A 14,568-nucleotide genomic window follows, 5' to 3' on the forward strand; every position below is an offset into this window, starting at 1 on the left:
GATACAGACAGACACATAGAGAGAGTGGGATGCCACGTGAAGATATATAGAGAGACAGACACAGAGGGAAGGTGACCATGTGGAGATGGAGGTATCATGCAGGGGCCAGCCAGAAAGCACTGAGGATTTCCAGATACCACCAGAAGTGAGAAGAGCATCATGGAACAGACCCTGCCTCTGAGCCACCAAGAAGGAGCTGCCCCTGCTGACACCTTGATTTTGGACTTCTGGCTTCCTGAACTGTGAGCAAATGTTTCTGTTGTTTAAGCTACTGAGTTTGTAGTGACTTGTTACAGCAGCCCTAGCAGACAAATACAGCACTTAGTCAATCCAAGGACAAGGCTGGCTTGCAGTATGTGATTCTTCCTTTTATCTCCTTTAGTCTTCGAGTTGAATTGGTGGGTGGGTTCTAAATTAAGGGCCATTTTCACTGACTATGCCAGAGTAAATATGCTTCCTCCTTTTTCCTCCTTCATGCCCCACCCACCACTGCCATTAAGCCAGGTAGAAAAATTCAAAGCACTTATTTTGCTGAAACATTTCTTTGGGTCATTATAGTTTTAGGTATTAGATTTTGCCATTTGCTATTCCAAGCATTCGCTTGCTTACACACTTTCTATCATGGTCCATAAAATACTGTGTGAGTCACATTACATATTTTTTTCTGCGAACCAAGCCCAGTTGTTGCAGGATGTAGTCAGTATAAGCATAATCAAAAGATAATTTTTAAGGTTGAAAACAATGAAGAAGAGGTAGCTCTCTTTTTCTTGAATCTTTTGGCCAAGATAATAAGTTCCCAAAAATATTGTCCCATAAAACCATCTCTTCTATTGTTTCTTCACTTATTATTAAATGATCCTACAAAACAACCTATTTAAGATCGAAGAGAGAATTTAAGTGACTCTTAATCATCTTCAAACTCTTATCACAATTTTCCACAATCACTGGAAAGACAAGTGTAGGTATGATTTGGCCATGGATGCCAACAACCTAGTCATCAAAAACAACTCTCTTCCCAATTGCCATTTTAGATAACTGAGTAACCGTGGCGTGAGATGATATTCTTACTGAGATCCCAGTCTAGAAAGTTTATAAACTAGAAGCCCCAATATGACTGCTGACACCCCAGCCAACAGAGACTAGAGCTACAAATGCAGATATGTAAATATAAAAGCATCAGGAGAGTTATCAAGTGAGTTGTTATTTGACAGTAAAAAACACAAGGTAAAAATAACTTACATTTAAGGGTCAGGGGGTCCCATGGATGAAACACCATTGGTGGAGAGAGAGCTTCTAACTTCTCTTGTCAAAGATTGCTAGTTCTTCGAAATAAGCATTACTAGTATTTTGGCTAATTCTCTTTTGACCACCAGGCAAATAAATATCATTGGGGCTATTTCTGGCTTTTACATTCTTAGGATCCTCAGCAGGGAAAACACACATAATAGAAGCAAGGTGGAGGATCAGAATAATATTACTCAGGTGACTGCAGAGGGAAGAAAAGATCTCTTGCTGTTTGAGAGCCAAAGTATTTTATACATAGCTAATGGCTGACTACATGGTTTGTGGCTCCAGGTATGAAATGAAAATGTGGGACCACTTGTTCAAAGCAAAGGGAAAACGTGTGTTAATAAAGCTTTTTCCTTTATCCCATGGTTTATCTCCCTTGAATTGTCATGATGTTTTTTTGTTTGCTATGTAATGTCATTCTAAGTAAAGAACTTAAAATGTTAATTTTTCACGTGAAGTTTACCATGCATCTTTATGTTGTACAGTGCCAACTTTAAATGCAAATATAAGAACATTTAACTTATATGTGGAATCACCAAAATTGCAGTTTGTATTTTGTAGCTTCTACATGCGTAGGTATTTTCTTCTTCCCAGAACTATGGAAATGCCAGACAGAGCTAACTCAGCTGTTGTTATTTAATCTGATATGCATGCATTTTTACCAATACTATCTATTTTTGGCTTATTGATGAATAAGGAAGGATTGAAAGGCAAAGGAAGTATGGGTTGCCCTGTTTTTCACTCTATTCCCATGTCATAATTTTGACATTCATGGTTGGCTGGTACAGGGAAGTAATAACATAGACGAAAAGACTGAGTAAGGTTCTTTGGTCATTAGTATTTCTGAGAATGCAATGGCATTCTCTTTCTGCATTTGAAGCAAAATTCTAATTACAGTGGAAAATACGTCCTCTCAGGGCTGTCAGCACCTTGCTTACTCAGTTGTAGATGTCATCAGCTTCTTTTTTACTCAGTTTGGGTCTTACTGAATTCCCCTACTGAGCGGAGCGGGTGTGCCAGAAGTCTGTGCGGATGGAACTTTGAGAACGCTTGGTGAATGGTGCACGTCAGACATGCAGGCTGCACCTCTAGCCTCTGCCCGAGCACATGCCCTATTGCCCAGTGGATTTCACTTACAGAACTCAAGTTCAAAGATAAAATTACTGAGGATTTCTAGACAGCCACAGCATTGCATTAAACCTAAAAAAGGACAACTGCACAGGGAATGCCAGCATGAGGCCGCCCTGGGCAAAGCCGGCATAAGCCTATAATTACAATTTTCAACTTTAACTCTGCTTTTTACTAGCATATGATGTCCTGGATTTAGATGCAGGTTTTGAGGTGATAGCTAAGGACTTTCAATCTAGTAAGTTACTTGAGGTATATTACAAAGATAGTGCTTTTTTTTTTTTTTTGGTGGTCTATCCTAATTTTGACTCAGTAAAATTTGATTTTTTTCTTACATGAAATAGTAAGCACAGTGTCCGTGAGTTGGTTTTCATATTTTTCCTTTGTCAGTGTTCTTTTTTTTTTTTTTTGAACCATGTTGTACATTTGGTTTTCGGAAGGACTCACAATCTGTATTCTCAATCCCCAAAGTTATCTAACAAGCCACGGGCTGTTAATATTTGCTGGAGAGCAATATAATTTTATATGCAGTCACACCCTTCTTCTTCTGCACACATTTATATGCACTTAGTTATTTTTTAAATTAGTGTAGTCATCTGTTTTGGTGTCTTTTTCTTAGGGAACAACTTTTATACCACATGTTTAAAAAGTGACGATAGGGTGCCTAGTTTTGTGATTCATTCATATGTCCTTTGAGGCTAAATCTCCCTGTTACCCATCGTTCCCCTACTTTTCCCACCACTCCCTTTTAGAGGGTTCCTGCATTTGAAATTTAGATCATTAACTTCTTTTTTTTAAGATTTTATTTATTTATTTGACAGGGAGAGACACAGCGAGAGAAGGAACACAAGCAGGGGGAGTGGGAGAGGGAGAAGCAGGCTTCCTGCTGAGCAGGGAGCCCGATGCGGGGCTCGATCCCAGAACCTTGGGATCATGACCTGAGCCAAAAGCAGACACCCAACTGACTGAGCCACCCAGCCAGCCAACCACCCAGGTGCCCCTAGATCATTAACTTTAAGTAAGAAATGGCAGAATCTCAAAACTGGCATACCTTACAAGAAAGCAGCCTGGGGGCTACATATACTCTTGCAAATTTTAATACACCCAGGTGCTTTTTTTTATTGAAAACACTGCAACTCTACCCTGTATTTGGTATGCTGCCCTGCTTACCAAGAGTGCAAATCTAGCGTAAGCCTTATTCTTAATAAGGCTACCAGAATCAGAGCCTATCAAAAAAGGAACAACCTTCATAAATATTCACACCTCACCAGAGACTTAGCTGTAACAAGTAATGAATAGTCATAGGGAATCTCATCATTGACTGAGATCCATCAAAGCAAAAACAAAACCCCACTTGCAAAAGCAAAATAAAGGAAGCATGTCTGCAAAAGGCTAAGAGTAGTGTTATGAGAACATTATTTCAGTTTAGAGATGTTTCTGTTATATTCCATGTATCATTTATTTTCTCCCCCACTGAGATTAAATATAGATTTTTAAATATAAATATCTGTTTTAAAGACCTGTTTTTCCCAATATACCATTTCTCCCCTTCTACTTGGATAACTGTGTGTTCAGATGCCACAGACGGCAATAAGATACATGCATTTTCTCTGTATAGCACATCTGTTTGCTTACAGGACTCATGGGAAGGTGGTAGGTGATTTTTTAAAATGGTTTCTGGCTTGTGGTAGGACGTTTCATCCTGAAAACTGGAAAACCACTTGGTTCAGCTACCCTCAATTTGAGAATAAAATATTTGCGCTTAAAACATAAAGTGGGTAGAGGCATATGGGCTACAATGAGTCAGGAAGTATTCTGGACGTTAAATCTGGGAGAGCAGGGGAAAATGTGTCTCTTCTTCCTTATTTCTCCCTTTACTGCTTGCTAAATAGAATTGTCAAAGCCTCCAACCTCCTGCATCTGTTGCAATGTTTTGTAGATTAGATATTTGGAAAGCACTGTTGTCTTTCTGAATTCGTCTTAAATGTGATCAGCTCTCTGTTCCAAAACCCATGCAATTAAAAATGATTTTGGAGGTGGTCCTGTGAACAGGACACCTCTGGTTGTATGATACTCTACCCGTCTTCACACCTCCCCCCATCAGCATGATGAAACTGTAATAGACACTTAAAGGACTTCTAAGTATTTTAATTTATACACAGAGTCAATCCATAGGGAATTCCCTCATTTATTCATTTAACACTCTTATTATCTGCCCATCTCTCTCTCTCTCTCTCTCTCTCTCTCTCTCTCTCTCTCTCTCTGTCTTTGTCTTGTCTTTACTTTTTTTTCTTTTAACTAAATTGTAGTTGACTTACAGCAAATCCATTTCACAGCCTGTTGCCTCTTCCCTACCCCACTCCCCACCTTCAATTCAGGAAACACAACTGCCTACTAAATTAAATATAAATTCTGCTTCTTCTCATTAGGACTCTGTCGGAGTCAGGACGCTTTGGGGACAAAACAATAGGTACCCACACAAAAAGGAGAATGTGTTGTTCAAAGAACTGAAACAAATACAGAGCTAGTATTAGCTTTAGACACAGCGAGATCCTGGGCCTCACAACATCTCATCAGCACGGTCTATCTCTGTCCTCTTGCCTCCACTTTCCTTTGTGTTGTATTCAGTATCAAACACATTCTCTGCTTTTGGTGACCCCTGGAAGCTCCAGGCTTACTTACGTCCTCCCAGCTTCACGTCTTTCTGAGTGAGACTGCTCTAAATCCTGACACTTCCAACAGAAGTTCCAGAATGAAGTCTCATTGTCCTCACTGGCCTGGCTTGCATAACCTGCTTGTCCTTGAGCCCGTCTCTGGAACCAGAGGAAATGATGCTGTGATTTACAGACTTGAGTCATATTCCCACCTTTGGAATGAGGCGTGAAGTGAGCTCCCCAGAACCACATGGACTGTGTGATACTTGTAGGGAAAGTCAAGTCAAGTCAAGATAAATAAATTGAGAGTTAGGGCTGGGAAGGACATTACAACATGGGTCCATTGGAAGCCACAGGCTACATTTCTCGTCTTATTCTGTTACCCTAGAGAAACCTGTTGTAGGGACTTCCCAGCTTTATCAGCCACCACACAGGGGGATGGCAGTGGGGCTTCTGTGCCTAATTGGAGGTTATGAGTCTCAGCCATGGTTTCAGGAGCTATTGACCTTATCCCAAGAGATGGCACTCAGCCACGTTGATAGGAACATTTTCTCCCAGTTGTTAGTTCAAAACCCTAGTCTCATATCAACAACAGTTGTCTCTGGGGATACTGGAACTCTGTTAGGGTAAAGCTTTAAATTTGGCCCCAAAGTTTTAGTATCTGAAGCCTCTCTAGGATGTTTAATTAGGTATTCAACATAGGTTTAATTATATATTGAACATTGCCAAGTGCAGGGGATGGTAAGATAATTGTTCCTATACCTGGAACCTCCCAGTCGAATTGAGACCCCCCAGAACTTCGCTGCAGTATACTGGTCAAATAGACATCTCAATACATCCCTCTGGTTGTCTACCCCATTGACCTATCCAAAGGCTATTTCTTAAGGTATGAGTCTGCTAAGCAGTGAATCCCCCAATAGAAAATAGGATGCAAAAACAAGTTCTTGACTTAGAAAGATCCTTGAAGTCCAGCCTGTGCCTCTTTCCACTTGTCATGACCTCAGGAAAGACCTGGACAAGCAGTTTAGCCTTGATGTGTTGTCTTAGAGATCCTTGCTCCTCAAACTCTGGTCTGAGGACAAGTAGCATTAGCATCATCTGCGAGCTTATCTCGAGAGCCTTTCTAGCACCTGAGATTTACAGTTTTGCAGCAGTACATTGAAGTAAAGAGCCAGACTCTAGAGCAAGACCACCAATCCTTAATCTTCTGTGCCTTGGTTTCCTTAGCTTTATAATGGTCGTGGTGCTCACTCATATCATTGCTATAAGGGTTACATGAATTAATGCATGTAAGTATTTAGAATGGTGTCTGCGACATAGTGACTTCTCAATCAATATGAGTTTTTCTAATGTAATAGTAATTATTATTATTATCTTGTACTTGAAATCAGAAATGGGAACGATCCATGGTCAACTCTTTACCCAAAGCATGGGCAAAGATGGAGAAATACTTCCATACCCTGGATAAATTTATATATTCTCTTTTACCTGGCACCTTTCAATCATCTTTTATGAGTCTGTTTTGTTCATCTAGCAGAGATCATTTTCTTCATTTGGCAATGATTTAGTGTTTTGTTCCACTTTTCATGGAGAGTTGATTTAATTGGCATTAGTTTGGTAAAAATAAAACCTTAACAATACACCACAACTTTTATAGCCTACTTTTGAAATTAAAAAAAAAAATTGTAATATCCTAGAAGCCTCAAAAAAAAAAAAAAGGAAAGCAGCCTCTGGCCTTCTCTTCCAAACACCTTTAAAATGATCTCTCTTTATTGAAACTTTCCAGATGCCACCTTCCTTAACCCTTATAGCAAGTTGTGAACTTTTCACCAAGTCTGCATTATTTTCTGCCTTGAATTAGAGTCATCATGTGCAAGGCTTAGATAATAACCTTTTGAGTTCAAGGACTCCTTATACCTTGCCTATGGGTTATTTATATTTTTTATGATGTACTTGCTTAAGCCTTAATAGTGTCACAGTCAACTGGACAGAACCTATATATTATTCATTCATTGTAATTATTATTCATTCAGAACCTATGTATCTAATAAGATCCTAGCAAAGGATCTTTTGCACAAAGTGGGTACACAGTTCATCTTTGTTGAAATGGCATGAATCTTTTAGTCTGAATTTAGAAATGTCTGTGTCTTGTGTGTGTCTTCATGGTCTAGATGGTAGTTGGTAATGAAATCCACACTTTGCCTTTGCTCCTGTGAATTAATAGAGTTTTCCTTTTGAGAAATAGTCCTCACTAGTATCCTTCTTACTCTTCATCAGAGAGAACCAACCACATTATCTTTGCCTCATTTCATGTATCATTCATTCATAAATATAAATATTTATAAATATGCCTTGATCATGTGGCACTTACTAGTTTATGGGCTACCACATTTTCTTCTTCTGTGAGCCCTTCAAAAAACAAGAATGATGTTTTTTCTCATTATTATATCTCTAATGCCTAGATCATATTTTGGTCTATAATTATTTTTCGTATTTACTAAGTAGAAGGAACAATGGATTGATGTAAGACAATTCTTCTAACGTAAGGATGGATTCTGGTGTAATGCTTAACTATCACCATGATTATACTTCATAACAAACTGCCCTGAGACTTGGTGGCTTAAAATAACAACCATTTATTCATGTTCGTGTAGCTATGGGTTGACTAATCTAGCAGTGCTTGGCTGGATAGCTGTGCTTCCAAGCGTAGGTCTGGCTGGGCTTGGCTTCTCACCACACATGGGGCTCAGTCTGTACCACCTGTGTCAACTCTGGAGCATGAGAGTTACCCAGGGAAGTTCTTTACATATGATGGCAGAAGTAGAAGGGAACAAGCTCTACTACATATACACATTTCAAGCCTTTGTATATATCATGATACTAGCATCAGGTTGGTGTTAAAAAAAAAAAAAAAAAAAAGCCTAATGGCTAAATCTAAAGTCAGTGGGTGGGTAAGTATGCTTTGAGTCTATACAAGAACTAAAAAATCTTGGGGCAACGTGCAAAGATACAGGCAGGGGTGGAGAATTGTGGCCAACATTTCAATCCACCACATCAGGTTATAAAGAAGATCCTAGAATTGGACAGTTTAATTTAGCTATTGGTGTTCTAGGATTTACTTGTATTCAGCATCCAAGATATCTAAGGATGATTCTACTTTAAATCATATTTGAAGATCTCTTGAGTTGGTGCTTATAGAATTGTCTTCTTACTGCCTTTAAATGTAAATTGTATATATTTATGGATATCCAAATGTTGCTGGGCTGTGCTTACTAAATTTAAGGTTAGTCTCTTTAATGACTAGATTGCCTTTAAGAAAGAATGGAGAAGGGGGGGGATCGGAGGGGGAGATGAACCGTGAGAGACAATGGACTCTGGAAAACAAACTGAGGGTTCTAGAGGGGAGGGGGGTGGGAGGATGGGTTAGCCTGGTGATGGGTATTAAAGAGGGCACGTTCTGCGTGGAGCACTGGGTGTTATGCAAAAACAATGAATCATGGAACACTACATCAAAAACTAATGATGTAATGTATGGTGATTAACATAATAATAAAAAAAGAGAAGAAAAAAATTTAAAAATTAAAAAAATAGATTGCCTTTAAGACCCTGGTTTTGCGAATCCCCCTAGTGAAGTTACCTCCTTAATAATTACTAACAATCATTATGGTTCAGAGAAGCAATGTTATTTAAAACCTTCTTCCTTATAATCAAGTCAGACTCTATGAACACTTAAGATTTTTTTTTTTATTATTTGTAAGTTAGCATGATTTTAATACAAGTTTATGCAGTAGTTCCAAGGTTTAATATTTTGCACCCTCTGCTGGGGGAAAAACAAAGAGAATTACAGCAGATGTGGAGAAGCAAGCGATTTGGGTTATGAAGTGAAAACCTTAGATTAGAAAAGCACTTGGCTCATAAAAGTCATTTCACAATTATTTTGGTGAGAATATGTTTTTGTAACTCTCCTTGTATAAACAATATATCACAAAATTTAAATTCACGAACATTAACCTAAAAATATCCAAGCTTACAATTTATGGGTTGTTGAGATCTGAAAAATCCCTCTCAAGCCTTCCCTATAGATGAATTTTGGAATATATTTAGGGTAAATCCTGTTAACAAGAACCCAAAATATCAAGAAAAGGAAATATTACATATCTGAAGAACTGAGACTTAAGTGGTACGTTCTACTGAGAAAGCCACAGGCTGGTAGTTTTCTATTCTATATTCTACAAAAGAGGTTGTCAGCTTATGCGGTGCTTGTATTAAAAGGAAACAAATATCTTTTTGTTTAAAAAGTAAATTTAAATGCTGTAACCTCCTCCTGTGAATTACTAAGTATGCTGATGGCAATATCACTGGCATACACTTTCATTTAAAGGCCTCCACATAATGGCAGAGACAGCTAAAAATTACTTTAAGTTAGATTCAAGTTAGATTCAAGCATAACATAAATCTGAATTTCATAATGCTTTTCATGAGGTGGAAGAAAGCTATCTCAAAAACATTCTCCAGCTCTTATTCATAACAGGTGAAAAATTTCATCAGAGTAGAATGATCACTTAGAATGACAAATGTGTTAAGTGGATGGATATTATAATCAAACAGGTCTCCTTTCTAAAGCCTTCTACCTGTACCTGTAAGAAACATCTGTGTGACCATTCTAGTCAACGTGGAGTGCCATAATATATTGCCGAAAGTGGTCACACATCCATTTCCCACACTTTTATAATCCACCGTTGAAAAAAATATTTCAGTAGACATGGCTGTCTCAGTAGCCTCTGGAGCAACACAAATTTGATATTTTCTAATCCAAGGTTATTTTTCAGGTCATCAATTCTATTTCCGAACATCTGACAGACCCTGGTGTTCTTAATTAGAATGGTGGCACATCTATCGATCATTATCTTTATGACTTCAATTTTCTCCTCAACTTGTAACAAGTTCAGAAGCAGGCTTTCACAGACCTTGTCTGTTGCTCTCTGAATCACAGCTGCTAGAACTTGCTAAGCCAGGCTGACATCATTTGATAAGTAAAACACGTATCCTTAGATGTTAAATCAAAAATAGGATGGTTTACCTCCAAGGAAGGGACCTTGAGGGCAAAATGGTAAATTGTGATTCCACTCTGTTTCTCTCTCTGGATCTCTCCCTCCCTCTCTGTCTTTACCTAAAGCCACACACTTAACAAAATATAAAATACAAACATGAATAAAATTACGTTTCAGTATCTCTGTGGCTAGTCTTTAAATGGTATAGGGAACACAAATATGTGACTTTTATAAGTGCAGCTCTTCTAAACGGTGCCATAGATGGGAATACAAGAAAAAGAACTACAGAATTCATATAGGGGTATTTTCTGCTATACCCTGCCTTTCCTTTTCAGCCTTCTCTTCTATGACTCACAACATACACTGTTTTAATAGAACCTGTGCATTTAAGGCTCTTCAAAATGCCATTCATGTCCATTTTTCTTCATGGGTTATAACCTTCCTAGAGTATCTTTTCTTCTCATTTTTACTCCTTTACATCAGATTATATTCAGCTTGCATAATTAACTATAGAACTTATTTTTTTTAATGTCACCATAAGGTAACATTTTTTCCTAAGGTTAGTACTAATCTGGTTAATTATTTAATTAATTTCAGTTAATTAGTTGTGTCACATATCTGCCCTCTCAACACAAATTTGGATGGAGTTGATTAACCTTTATGCTCTCTGACCTGGATCCCTGTAGCAGTTTTCTCCTGAGCAAGAAAAACCCCAACTATCCCATCCCAAAATACCTACTGTTGACTCTCAACCCATTTTCTTGCCACAGAGAGAAAGATCTGAGTTTGTTTCATCTTTATACGTGCACTTGTCATGGTTTTCCATGAATGTTTCCACCCTTGTGTTAGGATTCTTTCAGTTACAGGTAACGGAAAACACAAACTACCTCAAGGTAAGAAAAAGAAATTTACTTATTTACAATATAGAAGGAAATGACACAAGGTAACACACAGAATGAAGAGAAGAGACTGAAGGCCCTAGGAACTGAAAACGAAGACTCTGTGCTTCCCAGGCACCGTTTATATGTATCTGTCTTCCATCTCAGCGTCTGTCTCTATGGGCCTCTTCCTCCAGCTCAGCCAAGCTCTTCCCATCCAGAGAGTATCGTAGCTGCTAGAAGCACCAGTTTAGAAACCAGCAAAGGGTCAGCCTCTCATTGTATGGTCATCTGGGGGAGGCATCTGATTGGTTCTGCCCGGACTCACATACTCACTTCTTGGACCAGTCACAGTTTCCTGGGGTCAAAAAACTATTAGATTAAACCCCATGCAATTCTCGTTTCTGTGGGTTTAAAATGGTCAAATGTAGGTGGGATATTTTTCTCCTTTACTGAATGGGGATCAGGCCTGGGTCACACACTACCCTTGGGGCCAGGTGCTTTTACTAAGACCTGAAGAATGAGGTGAGAGACCTGTCAGACAGCCAACAAATTAGTTATCACATAGTTTCAATAAAAAAGTATTTTATATACTTCAGTAACTTAAGGCCAGTAATATAATCTTTGTTATATGAGGACTGAAACCATGAAAATATACTTGGTGCAATACAAAGCTGACTTTTACTAATCTGAAGTTATTTTATAGGTCATAAGTTCTATTTCCAAAGCATCTGGGAGGCTCCGGTGCTCCTAGTTGGAATGGTAGAGGCAGTTTTTCTTTATATATATACATTTTTTTCTTTTTACTAAAATGGATTTTAATTATCCTATTTCACACGCTAAATTTCATATCATATATATCATTTCTCATCCAATTCTCAAATAATTGAGAACAGTATTCTGAAATCTTTCCTATTTTCTTATACAAAGCCATTACTCTATTAAAAGATGAGTGCTTATTTATTTAGGGTCATATAACAGGAGATATGTGGGTATGAGACGGTTATTATCCCTCTGGGTTTTGTAAGTTTAAAGAGTACAGGTCAAGAGCAGCTTTATTTCATTTGAGCACAATTATTTATGGTTGAACCTTGTGAAATGCCAATATCCAACCATTTTTTACTGCCCAAACTGGCAGTTTCTTATGGTTTAAACTGTTAATGCATGGGAGAAATTTATACCAAGTCCTGCAGACTGACTTCATGCAGTATGCAACTCAGTGTCAGTCTTGATGTAGGTCTAAAGTGGTATAGGAGAACCCCCTGAGATATAGTTTAACTTAGTTGTTGTTCCTGCTAGGTTAAGAACAGCAGCTTGTTGCCATGGTATCATGCACCCAGACACAGCTGTAAGCGGACAAAGGAGTTTTCCTCCTCAGTCTAGGTATGTGTGTGGGATCATAGTAGGACTCCCAGATCTCCCTAAAGGAGCTTAAGCCATGCCAATTTTGTTCATTGTGTTGTACTCAACATCGAATACTGAACCTGCAACAGCATAGGCAGTTAGTACAGTAATATTAAGTGAATGAAAATAAATACATGTGTTTGAATGCACATTGGAGTAATTATTTTGATGGGAAAAAATGCCCTCAGTATATGGAAAATTTAATTAGTTAGCAATGTGCCATTTCACTAATGGCTTTGGTGAACAAATTGTGAGACAGCACACCAGGCTGACATGCTAAATGTGAAAGAAAAAAGTAAAAAAATAAGTAAAACAAGGACTGGAGATATCTACTTTATGTTAAAAGATGAAAGTGGGAATTAAAATGGTTAACTAACTTGCCTAAGATCACACAACTAGCTAGTTAGGAAGAGATGTATAAGACTCAAGACTCAGGAATCCCATTCTGATAGTCTTACCATATTTTAATTAAAAGAGAAAAATCTAATCTATATATAGGAGCTCATTCATTGTCAAATTTAGTAGTAACCACTTAAGTGGATTTAACTGAATTAAATGCAATATACCAAGTCAGTATGTACCCCAGAACATTTTCCTTTGAAAAGGCTGTATAATGTTTCTGAACGTTCATTTTAGAAAGAACCTCAGACATTTCATTACTTCTCTACACCGGTAACATCGGAGAAGGCAGAGTGTGTTTTTTTACCCTGATTACTTTCTGTAAGTTTAACTTATTCAATTTAATAATGCTTTCCAATTTGAAACCTATCTGCTAGTGAAGGCAACACACACACACAATCAAAGACCAATAAGCTTACTGATTGCATATTCTGAAAATTAAGAAAATTAAGAGGCCGCTAAGGTAGAGAATTATGAGGGGAATGGAGGAAATATGGGGGGAAGAAATGTAGATAGATCAGGAATGTATTTTCTTTTTTTTGTTAATTTTTTATTGTTATGTTAATCACCATATATTACATCATTAGTTTTTGATGTAGTGTTCCATGATTCATTGTTTGTTCATAACACCCAGTGCTCCATGCAGAATGTGCCCTCTTTAATACCATCACCAGGCTAACCCATCCCCCCGCCCTCCTCCCCTCTAGAACCCTCAGTTTGTTTTTCAGAGTCCATCATCTCTCATGATTGCTCTCCCCCTCTGACTTACTCCCCTTCATTCCTCCTCTCCCGCCATCTTCTTTTTCTTTTTTCTCAAAATATGTTGCGTTATTTGTTTCAGAAATACAGATCTGTGATTCAACAGTCTTGCAAAATTCGCAGCGCTCACCGTAGCAATACACTCCCCAATGTCTATCACCCAGCCACCCCATCCCTCCCACCCCCAACCACTCCAGTAACACTCAGTTTGTTTCCTGAGATTAAGAATTCCTCATATCAGTGAGGTCATATGATACATGTCTTTCTCTGATTGACTTATTTCACTCAGCATAACCCCCTCCAGTTCCATCCACGTCGTTGGAAATGGCAAGATCTTGTTCCTTTTGATGGCTGCATAATATTCCATTGTGAATATATACCACTTCTTCCTTATCCATTCATGTGTCGATGGACATCTTGGCTCTTCCCACAGTTTGGCTATTGTGGACAGTGTTGCTATAAACATTGGGGTGCACGTACTCCTTCAGATCCCTACATCTGTATCTTCGGGGTAAATACCCAGTAGTGCAATTGCTGGATCGAATGGAAGCTCTAATTTCAACTGTTTGAGGAACCTCCATACTGTTTTCCAGAGTGGCTGCACCAGCTTACATTCCCACCAACAGTGTAGGAGGGTTCCCCTTTCTCCACATCCCCGCCAACATCTGTCGTTCCCTGACTTGTTAATTTTAGCCATTCTGACTGGCGTGAGATGGTATCTCATTGAGGTTTTGATTTGGATTTCCATGATGCCGAGCGATATTGAGCACTTTTTCATGTGCCTGTTGGCCATTTGGATGTCTTCTTTGGAAAAATGTCTGTTCATGTCTTCTGCCTATTTCTTCATTGGATTATTTGTTCTTTGGGTGTTGAGTTTGATAAGTTCCTTATAGATTTTGGATACTAGCCCTTTATCTGATATGTCATTTGCAAATATTTTCTCCCATTCTGTCGGTTGTCTTTTGGTTTTGTGGACTGTTTCTTTTGCTGTGCAAAAGCTTTTTA

This window comes from Zalophus californianus, chromosome 1, assembly GCF_009762305.2.
Source record: "Zalophus californianus isolate mZalCal1 chromosome 1, mZalCal1.pri.v2, whole genome shotgun sequence".
NCBI lineage: Eukaryota > Metazoa > Chordata > Mammalia > Carnivora > Otariidae > Zalophus > Zalophus californianus.